Source organism: Myodes glareolus, chromosome 11 (assembly GCF_982192425.1).
Source record: "Myodes glareolus chromosome 11, mMyoGla1.1, whole genome shotgun sequence".
NCBI lineage: Eukaryota > Metazoa > Chordata > Mammalia > Rodentia > Cricetidae > Myodes > Myodes glareolus.
In genome coordinates, this window is record NC_142036.1 from 67,135,902 (window position 1) to 67,144,983 (window position 9,082).

General features: G+C 39.7%; 1 protein-coding gene across 1 annotated transcript in view; it reads right to left on the reverse strand.

Moving 5' to 3' along the window:
- Mipol1 (mirror-image polydactyly 1) overlaps positions 1 to 8,077 on the reverse strand; it is a 247,392-nt gene extending 239,315 nt beyond the window's left edge. Inside the window, exon 1 of the mRNA XM_048415994.3 lies at positions 7,953 to 8,077. The gene's annotated coding sequence lies outside the window, so the exon portion shown is untranslated. The remainder of the gene's footprint in view (positions 1 to 7,952) is intronic.
- Between the last annotated feature and the right edge of the window lie 1,005 nt (positions 8,078 to 9,082).

Below are 9,082 nucleotides of genomic sequence, written 5' to 3' on the forward strand. Positions count from 1 at the left end.
AAAGAAATTTAAATTTCATTTAGATTATATAATTGAGACACCATCTTGGCTATCAAATAAAAATTTTTAGCCACTTTAAGGTCCAGTTGGCTTTTTAATATTGTCACGGTTTGAATTCCAAATGTCCCCTTGAAGACAATGTTCAAAAGGCTTGGTTCCCACCTAATGGGCTTTAAAGGGTGAATGGAGGAAGGAGGTGGCTCACACCTTTGAAGGGTTTATCCTGTCCCCAGATTTTTCCTCCCAGTCTTCCCCACAGCCATCGGGTTGGCAGCTGCACTGTATCATGCTCTTCCACCACAAAGTTCTCTCTCCCTCCAGCAATGGGGCCAGTAACCAGGGACTGAAGTTGTGAGTCAGAATACAAGAATACATCACTCTTTGTTTTCCTTAGGTATTTTGTCACAGTCACACACACACACACACACACACACACACACACACACACACAAACTGACAGGCAGGTCATCCTCCAACGTGATCTACGTGGCATTCAAAAAGAAAATTATAGAAAATTTTCAAGTGTATGCACCACATTTATCAAAACAGAGCCTAAATAGATTTACCAACAAGCCCGAATACATTTCTCAGAACTAAAGTCATAAAAGCAGATATTATTGAACAACTAAAATAAATTAGAAATCAGTAACAGAAAGATCTAGAGAGATCCTTTAAGAAACATGTGGTTCGAAAAAGTTAAAATTAAATCTTAAAATATTTTTAAATAATAAAAATGGTAACAGGATGTGTTAAAACTTGTGAGATGTATGTAACAAATGTGAGTGAAATCTATAGCACTAAGTTCATATATTCAGAAGAGAGTCTCATCAATACTTGAGCCTCCAGGATGTAGGTCTCTTCTTATCTGAGAGAGGTAAGCAAGGCGCAAGTGGATCCTGAACCACAAGCCGTACTGAACATCATACGTATTGTGGCTTACTATACATACTATTTATAATGAACTTTAATTAAAATTAAGCACATTGAATCCAGAGTACTCTTTAAAAAATGAGTACAGTAAAATATAAAGAGAACAAGTAATACAGATTAATCAGAATTGTATACTATAATAAAGTTTATATAACCTCCACTTTATTAAACCAACATAACCCCTAAGCGCATTCTAAATATGTCCTGCCCACAGAGAAGTATAGTTCTCACCCTTCATCAAGAAAACTTCTCTTTGCAACACACACCGGTACAGAAAACCACCACCCATCAAAGCACAGAGTTGTTGAGCTCAGTCTCAACAGACACATCTACAATACTCCTGTCCCTAAGGCTCAGAGAACACTGGGGAAATGGGGAGAAAAGATTTAAGAGTTTGCAGTGAGATTGTGTCTCCTGGAAATGTCAGAAGCTACACCTATCAAGTCTCACCCGACCTGAACAAGGATGACACCAGTAGACATGCTAACACGGATGGGGTGAGAGGGAGCTCAAGAGAATTCAACACTAAACAAAGAACTGCAGGAAACGAAGGAATGCTGAGAATAGGGAAAAAGTATCCCCAGGGACAAGCACACCAGTGGCTATCCAATACCAAAGGGGCACATACACACACAAGTAAGATTATACAGACTGAGCAGGTTATATGTATTTATTTAGGGGTGTCTGTGTGTGTGTGTGTAAGAGAAAGAGAAAGAGAGAAAGAAAAAGAGAAAGAGAGAAAGAAAGAAAAAGAGAGAGAGAGGCCATAAATTTGAAAGTGGAGTTGAGGGTATGGGAGGGTTTGGAAGGTAAAAGGAAAGAGGGAAATAACATATTTATTATAATTTTTATATTTGTATATAAGTTTTAATAACTATTTTAAAGTTATTTTAACACATGAACTATATTTTAAGCTTTTCACTTAATATTTTGTAATATTAATCTCGGGTAACAAATTTTATCAAATAAAATTATGATAAAGTTGCTGTGAGACTATCATATTATTAAAATATGATTAAAGATAAAATTTTTATTTCATAGGTTATATAACAGACAAAAAAAACCCTCTCCTTTAAAAGCAAGCAATCAGTATCAGATCAATAAAAAGACAGAAACCCAGAAGAGTCTGTATCTATTGACAAACCAAAATCGTAATGTGAAAAGTCTAACAAAGAAAATATGGGGTTCAGGGATTATAAAATCTCTCAAATAACCTTAACTGCCTGGGTGTCTTTCTTGGGAGAATCTCTGATCTAAACTGCTGGCTCTCTGGCCTGCCATGCAGTTGCCATTCATATGTCTCGTTCTCAGCCTTTTCCTGGGCCACATTATGCTTTCTGACATCTCAGATGTTCTGTTTTGTTTTTGTTTTGCTATGGTTTGTTTGTTTGGGTGCTTTGTTTTAATAGAACATAACTTCCAGAACTTTTAGAGGCTTGCAGTTTAGAAGAGTCTTATTCTGCATCTATCCTCCACTCTCCAGATCCCTGACTTTCTGCTATAGGTTTGGGGTCTTGTCCTTCAAATCTGTCTGGTGACTGAAACACTGGTTTTCAGCAGCAGGTGGTGCTGGCGAGAAGACTGATGCTAACATATTCAGTTTGCTGGTCGTTTTGACAGCCCGGTTTTATGTTCTCTCTGAAAATTTCCAGGACTTTCTTTTTCATTCTTGGTGTTAGCAGCTTTCACAAATAAATGCCAATGCTAAGGTTTCTCTTGTTTTAATTACGAGCTCAGAGAAAAGGGGACAGAATACAACACAACTTGTTTTCAGTGAAGGTTTGTTTGATAGGTGTTTGCCTTAAAAAGCTTAAACTAAATATTTATACTTTATATTTAAAAAAGGATGCCACTTAATAGAAAAAAATAAGAATTTCCCCCAAACATGGAATTCAAGCTTTAAATACCCTAACTTTTTGAGTTCACAATTCCATTTCTAGAAATCTAACCTCTCACAAAAGGTACATGCATATATCCAAGAAACTGTAGTTTCTCAAAAAAATTAAGAGTACAGCATATATGACTGACCATGTGACCATGTAAGGGACAGCTAAAGAAAGGTATAGTCTTTCCAGTAAGCAGTAAAAGAATGCTGAAGTATTATTACTTCCAAACTCACAGAGTACATGAAGTACACAAAAAAATATAAATGGGGAGATGATGTATATACAATTTATATAACACTTACTGAGCTATTTAGTGAAGTAGACTGTATCTGTACATTATAATCATTGTGTATTATTTTAACATTAAAAGTATTATACATGAAATACAGAATTCTAGAAAGATGTTCTTTGCCTTCTGATGGGTTACATCCTGATAAATACATCAAAAATGTATTATATACACCTAAGCCACCAAATTTCAGCTTAACACAGTGTACCCAAGACCACCAGTTGTTGGTCTCCTGACCTTGCTGGCACTGCCCAGTGTCAGGAATAACAGTATCTTACCACGTCTTCCCCTAGCCTGAATAAAGACTGAAATTACAGATTTGAGATATCACTTCTACTGAATATCTATCAGTTTATCACTACCTTGTAGGAAATATTTTACTTGCATTTTAATAAATAAAGCTTGCCTGAAGATCAGAATGCAAAGCTAAGCCACTTGAGGCCAGGCAGTGGTGTCACTGTCTGGTGTCAACTTTAACCCCAGGATTTGGGGAGACAGAGGCAGACGGATCTCTGTGAGTTCAAAGATACTCTGGGCTACACAGGATCAATCCAGAAACAGACCCAAGTGGTGGTGGTTCATACCTTTAATCCCAGTGTTTGGGAGTCAAACAACTTTAATCCCAACACTAGGGAGGTGTAGACAGGAGCAATATGGCTGGGCGGACAGAGGACTATAAAGGGAAGAGACAGGAACTCAGTGGAGTGTGGAGTCTGAAAATTAATGGAGACAGGATCTCCCCCATTCAGCCTGAAGATGTGATAGAGGCAGAAGGTCTTTCTAGAGGTTGGCTATTTTGTTTTTCTGATCTTCAGCTTGAACCCCAATATTTGTCTCTGGGGTTTTTTATTATTCGTGCTACATCACCCCAAAGCCAAAAAAATCTTAAGGTAAAAAACCAAGTCAGAGATAGCATATACTTTTATCTTCAACTTCTCAACAAATACACTATTTCAAAATGAAAGGGTTTTTTTTTAAAAAAAAAAATGAACTGAGTCACTGATAAAAGAGGATGCCTTACTTACAGGAAAATAGATTAACCTGCATATTTTGAATAGCATAACGTCAAAAAATAAATATGCACCTCTCTCTCTCTCTCTCTCTCTTCCTCTCTCTCTCTCTCTCTCTCTCTCTCTCTCTCTCTCTCTTTGTGTGTGTGTGTGTGTCAAGGGAGAAATAGACTCCATTATAAAGAGCTTTAACATACAGCAAATTGTCAGCAATTATCACTACTAAAAGAGATTCATACATACACAAATAATTAATGAAAGAAAATTTTAAGGAAAGAGAATTGAGCAACAGCCTTAATAAGAAACAGATAAAACAGTCCATCCATTGATGAATCCATATCACATGCACAGACATGTTTTGTAAACAACTATATACAAATTAATAACAAGTTATAATGATTATTCATTTATTCAAAAAATGTCTATATGGTTTATATTTTGATCTTTATATGCATTACATTTCATAAAAGTTTTTTTAAAGTTATTATTATCTTTAAAACTGTATTAGCAAAATCCTTAAGATAAAACTACTAAGAAGCCTTGTGCAGTGGAGCATGTCTTTACTACCAGCACTAGGGAGGCAGAAGCAGGAGGATATCTCTGAGTTCAAGGCCAGCCTGGTCTACATAGCAACCTCTAAGACATCCAGGGCTAAATAGAGAGAGACTGTCAAAAAAATTAAAAGAAGAGATATTGACATGTTTCAAGAAGAAACAATAAAATGCAAGATTATAGACTGCAGTAAAATGAACAGTGTTATAGTCCAGTTATTTCTAAATTATGTAAATCCAAGCACAATGAAAGCAATCTCAATGTGTATCTATAGCTCATCTAATGCAAAACTGTATATTTATAAGAATATACCGCCTACTTGTATATATTCAAAATAGAATAAAATTAAAAAGAACAATACTTTCCATTTTAGCAACATCAGAACCAGGGTTGCTCTAACCAATGGTCAAAAACAGTTCTATGGAAAATCTGTCCCATTATTTAACCACTTCAGTGAAGCACCAAACCAGCTACCCCTTTAAAATAATACTTTATGCTGCCAGATTAGAGACTCAAAAAACAAAACAACTAAAACTATAACGCAAAACAAAAACTGGGGATATAGTTATGATTAAATTTAATACTTCAGGACATAAAACCAACTATTCCCAAACATATTAAAGTAAACAAGTTAAGTGCAAAGGCCCATAGCTGTACTATCAGCTACTTGGTGGGCTAAGGCAGGAAGATGTCTGGAAGACAAGAGTTCAAGGCCAGCCAGAATAATTAATGATGATAATAATAACGATGACAACAAAAGATTCCAGGCATGGTAGTGGACATCTCTGACACCAGCAGACAGCTCTCCAGGGTCAGAAACAGGAGAATCAAAACCTTAGACACCCTCAGCTACTTAGCTAGATTGAGGACAGCCTAGAGGACAGGAGATCCTGGGTTGTTTTTTTGGCTGCTCTTCCAGAGGTCCTGAGTTCAATTCCCAGCAACCACATGGTGGCTCACAACCATCTGTAATGGGTTCTGGCGCCCTCTTCTGGCCTGCGGGTATACATGGAGGCAGAATGTTGTATGCATAATAAATAAATAAAATCTTTAAAAAAATACAATAAAATAAAATAAATAAAAAGGATTTAAAGTGAGAGACAACAATGTCGTTCTGTTGTTTAAACTCTCACGAAGAGCTACTTCTTTCACTAATTTTTCTGAATTTAATAAATTTAATAAATAACACATTTGCTACTTATTGCTGCCGAACAGATTATTTCATTAGAATTTATTTTAAAAGTACTTACATAAACCATTATTGTGTCAGAAGGTATGGCCTATCTTAAATCTGTGTTTGCTTAATAATCAAAGAATCAATATAACATTGCTAGACTACCCCTAAATGTCTCAATATACTTCTAATACATTTTAAATTTAATACATATTAAATTCACTTCTAAAAACTCACCTAAAAGTAGAACTTGTCTGCTGTAAATGTTAACTGAGATAATAGGCAAGCTGGAGCAGTTCTGACCAGCCATTATTTAAATACAGCAGGGGCTGGCAAACTTCAGCCCACAGCACAAATTCAGTCCAGGTACTCAGCCAAAATTATTAACCAGGGGGAAGCATTAGGCTGTAATGGCTCCAGTCCCTAGAATTCCTATGCAAGTAAACTCAAATCCAATGATTACTATTGGTACAAGCAGGGTTTTCTGTAATGCAAATACTATTATGCTGTTTTATTTTTAAAAATGTAACCTTTTACGTATGTTGGTATTTTGTCTACATATATGCCTTGACACCGAAGTGCACATAAGAATGCTAAGAGGGCAGAAGTCATAGATTTCCTGGGACAAGAGTTAAAGAAGGTTGTGCGCACCATGTAGATGCTGGGAATCAAACCAGGTCCTGTGCTTCTAACCGCCAATCTATCGCTCCATCCCTTATTATGTTCTTTCTTGATCTTGATACCAGATAAAAGAGCATACATGATGAAATGCAGTGAGTTGTACACATGACTTAAACACTTGAAAGTTACCACACAAAGATTTGTATTTCATACTCTGCGTCTTTGAAGAATAATAAATAAAAAATGTGTCTATCACCTATTCATATTTGTTTTGCCATCATTACTTTAATGAAACAATTCATATTGTCTCACTTTGAAAAAGTAAACCTCAATTAGTTTTACTGGCATACTATTACATAGGAGGTAATCTAGTTTGATTTCCACTGTTTTGATAAATACCAAGACTAAAAGCAACATGGGGGCGGGAGGAAGGCTTCCATCACCCAGGGAAGCTACCAAAGTTGCTCAAGGCTAGAATCGGAAAGCAGGAACTGAAGCAGACTCTAGGGAGTAACCCTGCTTAATAGCTTGCTCTCCATGATTTGCTTGGCTTGCTTTCTTATACACCTGAGGACCACCTGACCAATGGTGATACCGTAACCCACAGTGATCTGGGCCCACCCAAATCAATCATCAATTCAGGAAAATGTCCAAAGACATGCCCACAGGACAATCTGATGAACACAATTCCTGGCAAACTGACAAAGGAAAAAAAAACATACAGGGTGACAGCCTATGTAATGATTACATAACTGTCATTTTGGGCTTTCCAGATAGAAGACCACACTGTGTAAAGTGAGTAACTCGTGATTAGTAGAAAGTTGTCCTCCCTTAACCCTGTCCACGACCACTGGGAATTAACTCGCATAAAATGCCCGAAGGAGCCCACCCAAAGTCCTGTTCTCGTAGAAAGGTGTTTCTTTAGACCACCCTCTTCTGACCTGCTGTCTTGTAGTTTAGCCAGTTCCTTCCATTGAGCTTCAAGAACTTCCCCGGTAAGTACCACTGGGAGGTGTCATCCTCCAGTCAGAAAAGTCGCCTCCTGGATGTGGTGAACCCGGAGCTGGCATCCCTGCGCTCTTACCAGCGGGCTCCGCGCGTGTTGCGCGACCCAGGAGTCTGGCTTGTACTTTCCAGGGTGAGAACTCTAAAACGCTCAAGTGTCCCCCGCAAGGGCACACAGTGGATGGGCGGTCCAACCAGGGCTGAAACCCGACCTCGCCAAGACTTAGAGGAAAAACAACCCACACTTTGGAATCAATGTTCAGTCTCTTTAACTTTTGCAAGCCCGAGCCGAAACCAGAGGAGAAGGAGCAGTGCGTCACCTGAGAACCCCGCGACACCGGCCCTCGAGGGTGGCCGGCACGCTCCGGGCCAATTCCGAGCACACCTCCTCGCATCTCCAGGGGCTGCGGCCGGAAGTGGGGAGCCGGCTGCAGCCCACCCCGACCTGCTGTCTCTTCCCCAACCCTCCCGGTCCACGCTGTTACCTAGGGAGCCGCGGGAACCCTCCGCGCCCACTCCGCTCGCTCGCGCAGTCTCTCAGGCCTGAGGCGCGGCCACCGAAGTAGCCAATCTCCGCGCGCCCGCTGCGCGCGCCCCCGAACGACCAAAAGGGGCGGGACGGACGATGGGGGGGTGCGCCACGAGGTTGCGCGCACCGGGCATGCGCGAGCCCGCTGGCGACCTCGGGGCGGGGCTTCCGGCGAGCCTGGGGCCACAGGAGGTGGGATGAGGAGCTGGAGAGGAAGGCGGCCGAGGTCGCCCGTGGGGCAGTTGCGGGCTCCTGTCCAGACAAACTCTTGACTGGCTAGAAGAGGGGAAACGTGGGGTGCGTGGGCGATCTTCACTGGGCGGAACTGTGGTTTCCCTCCGTGGAGTGAGGTTTGTGCACGCACCGGAGGAAGGGTGCTGCAAATTGAGCCGGAGTGAGATCTTGATGCTGGCCAAAGAACGTTTCAGAAAAACTTTAAAGCTGGTGGCAGTTTTTACTTCAGGACTAGAGAGAGTGTATTCTAGACCATGTGCATTCTCCACATGTTCTGTCTCAGAATTTCAAAGAAAAACTTGAATACCAAAGATGTTTCTTTATTGTAGAGTTAAAGAGGTAACATGAAATTTTATCTGAACTGATACCTGAGCTGATATCAAGTATTTCCTCTGAGGAATATGGAAAGAAGTGGTGCCTCTGCTGCCCAGTCTGATGCAGAACTCCTGCCTCCACCTCGGCCTAGCTGCTGGGAATTAATACTGGCACCTTAGTATTGAGTTTAAAAGTCACTTTAATTACATTACCTAGTATTCTTTGAGTATTTGCTGAGTGTGTACTACGTGCCAAGTACACTTCTGGATGCTAGGATAATAAATAATATTATCACTAATAGTAGTTTTTACACCCCCAGCAGAGAACAAACATAAGTGGTGAGGATCACCAAAGTTAGTGGACAAAGACAGTGAAAGGAACTTACTAGTAAGGGCCAAAATGGGTAAAGTTTGTGGAAAAGAACGAACGAACTGGATTAAATTATTTGGAGTAAATAGAGTATAATATTTTAAAAAGTTTATTCATGTAACCAATGACTGACTAGTACTCTGAAGTGACTTGTGACAGATTCAGCCT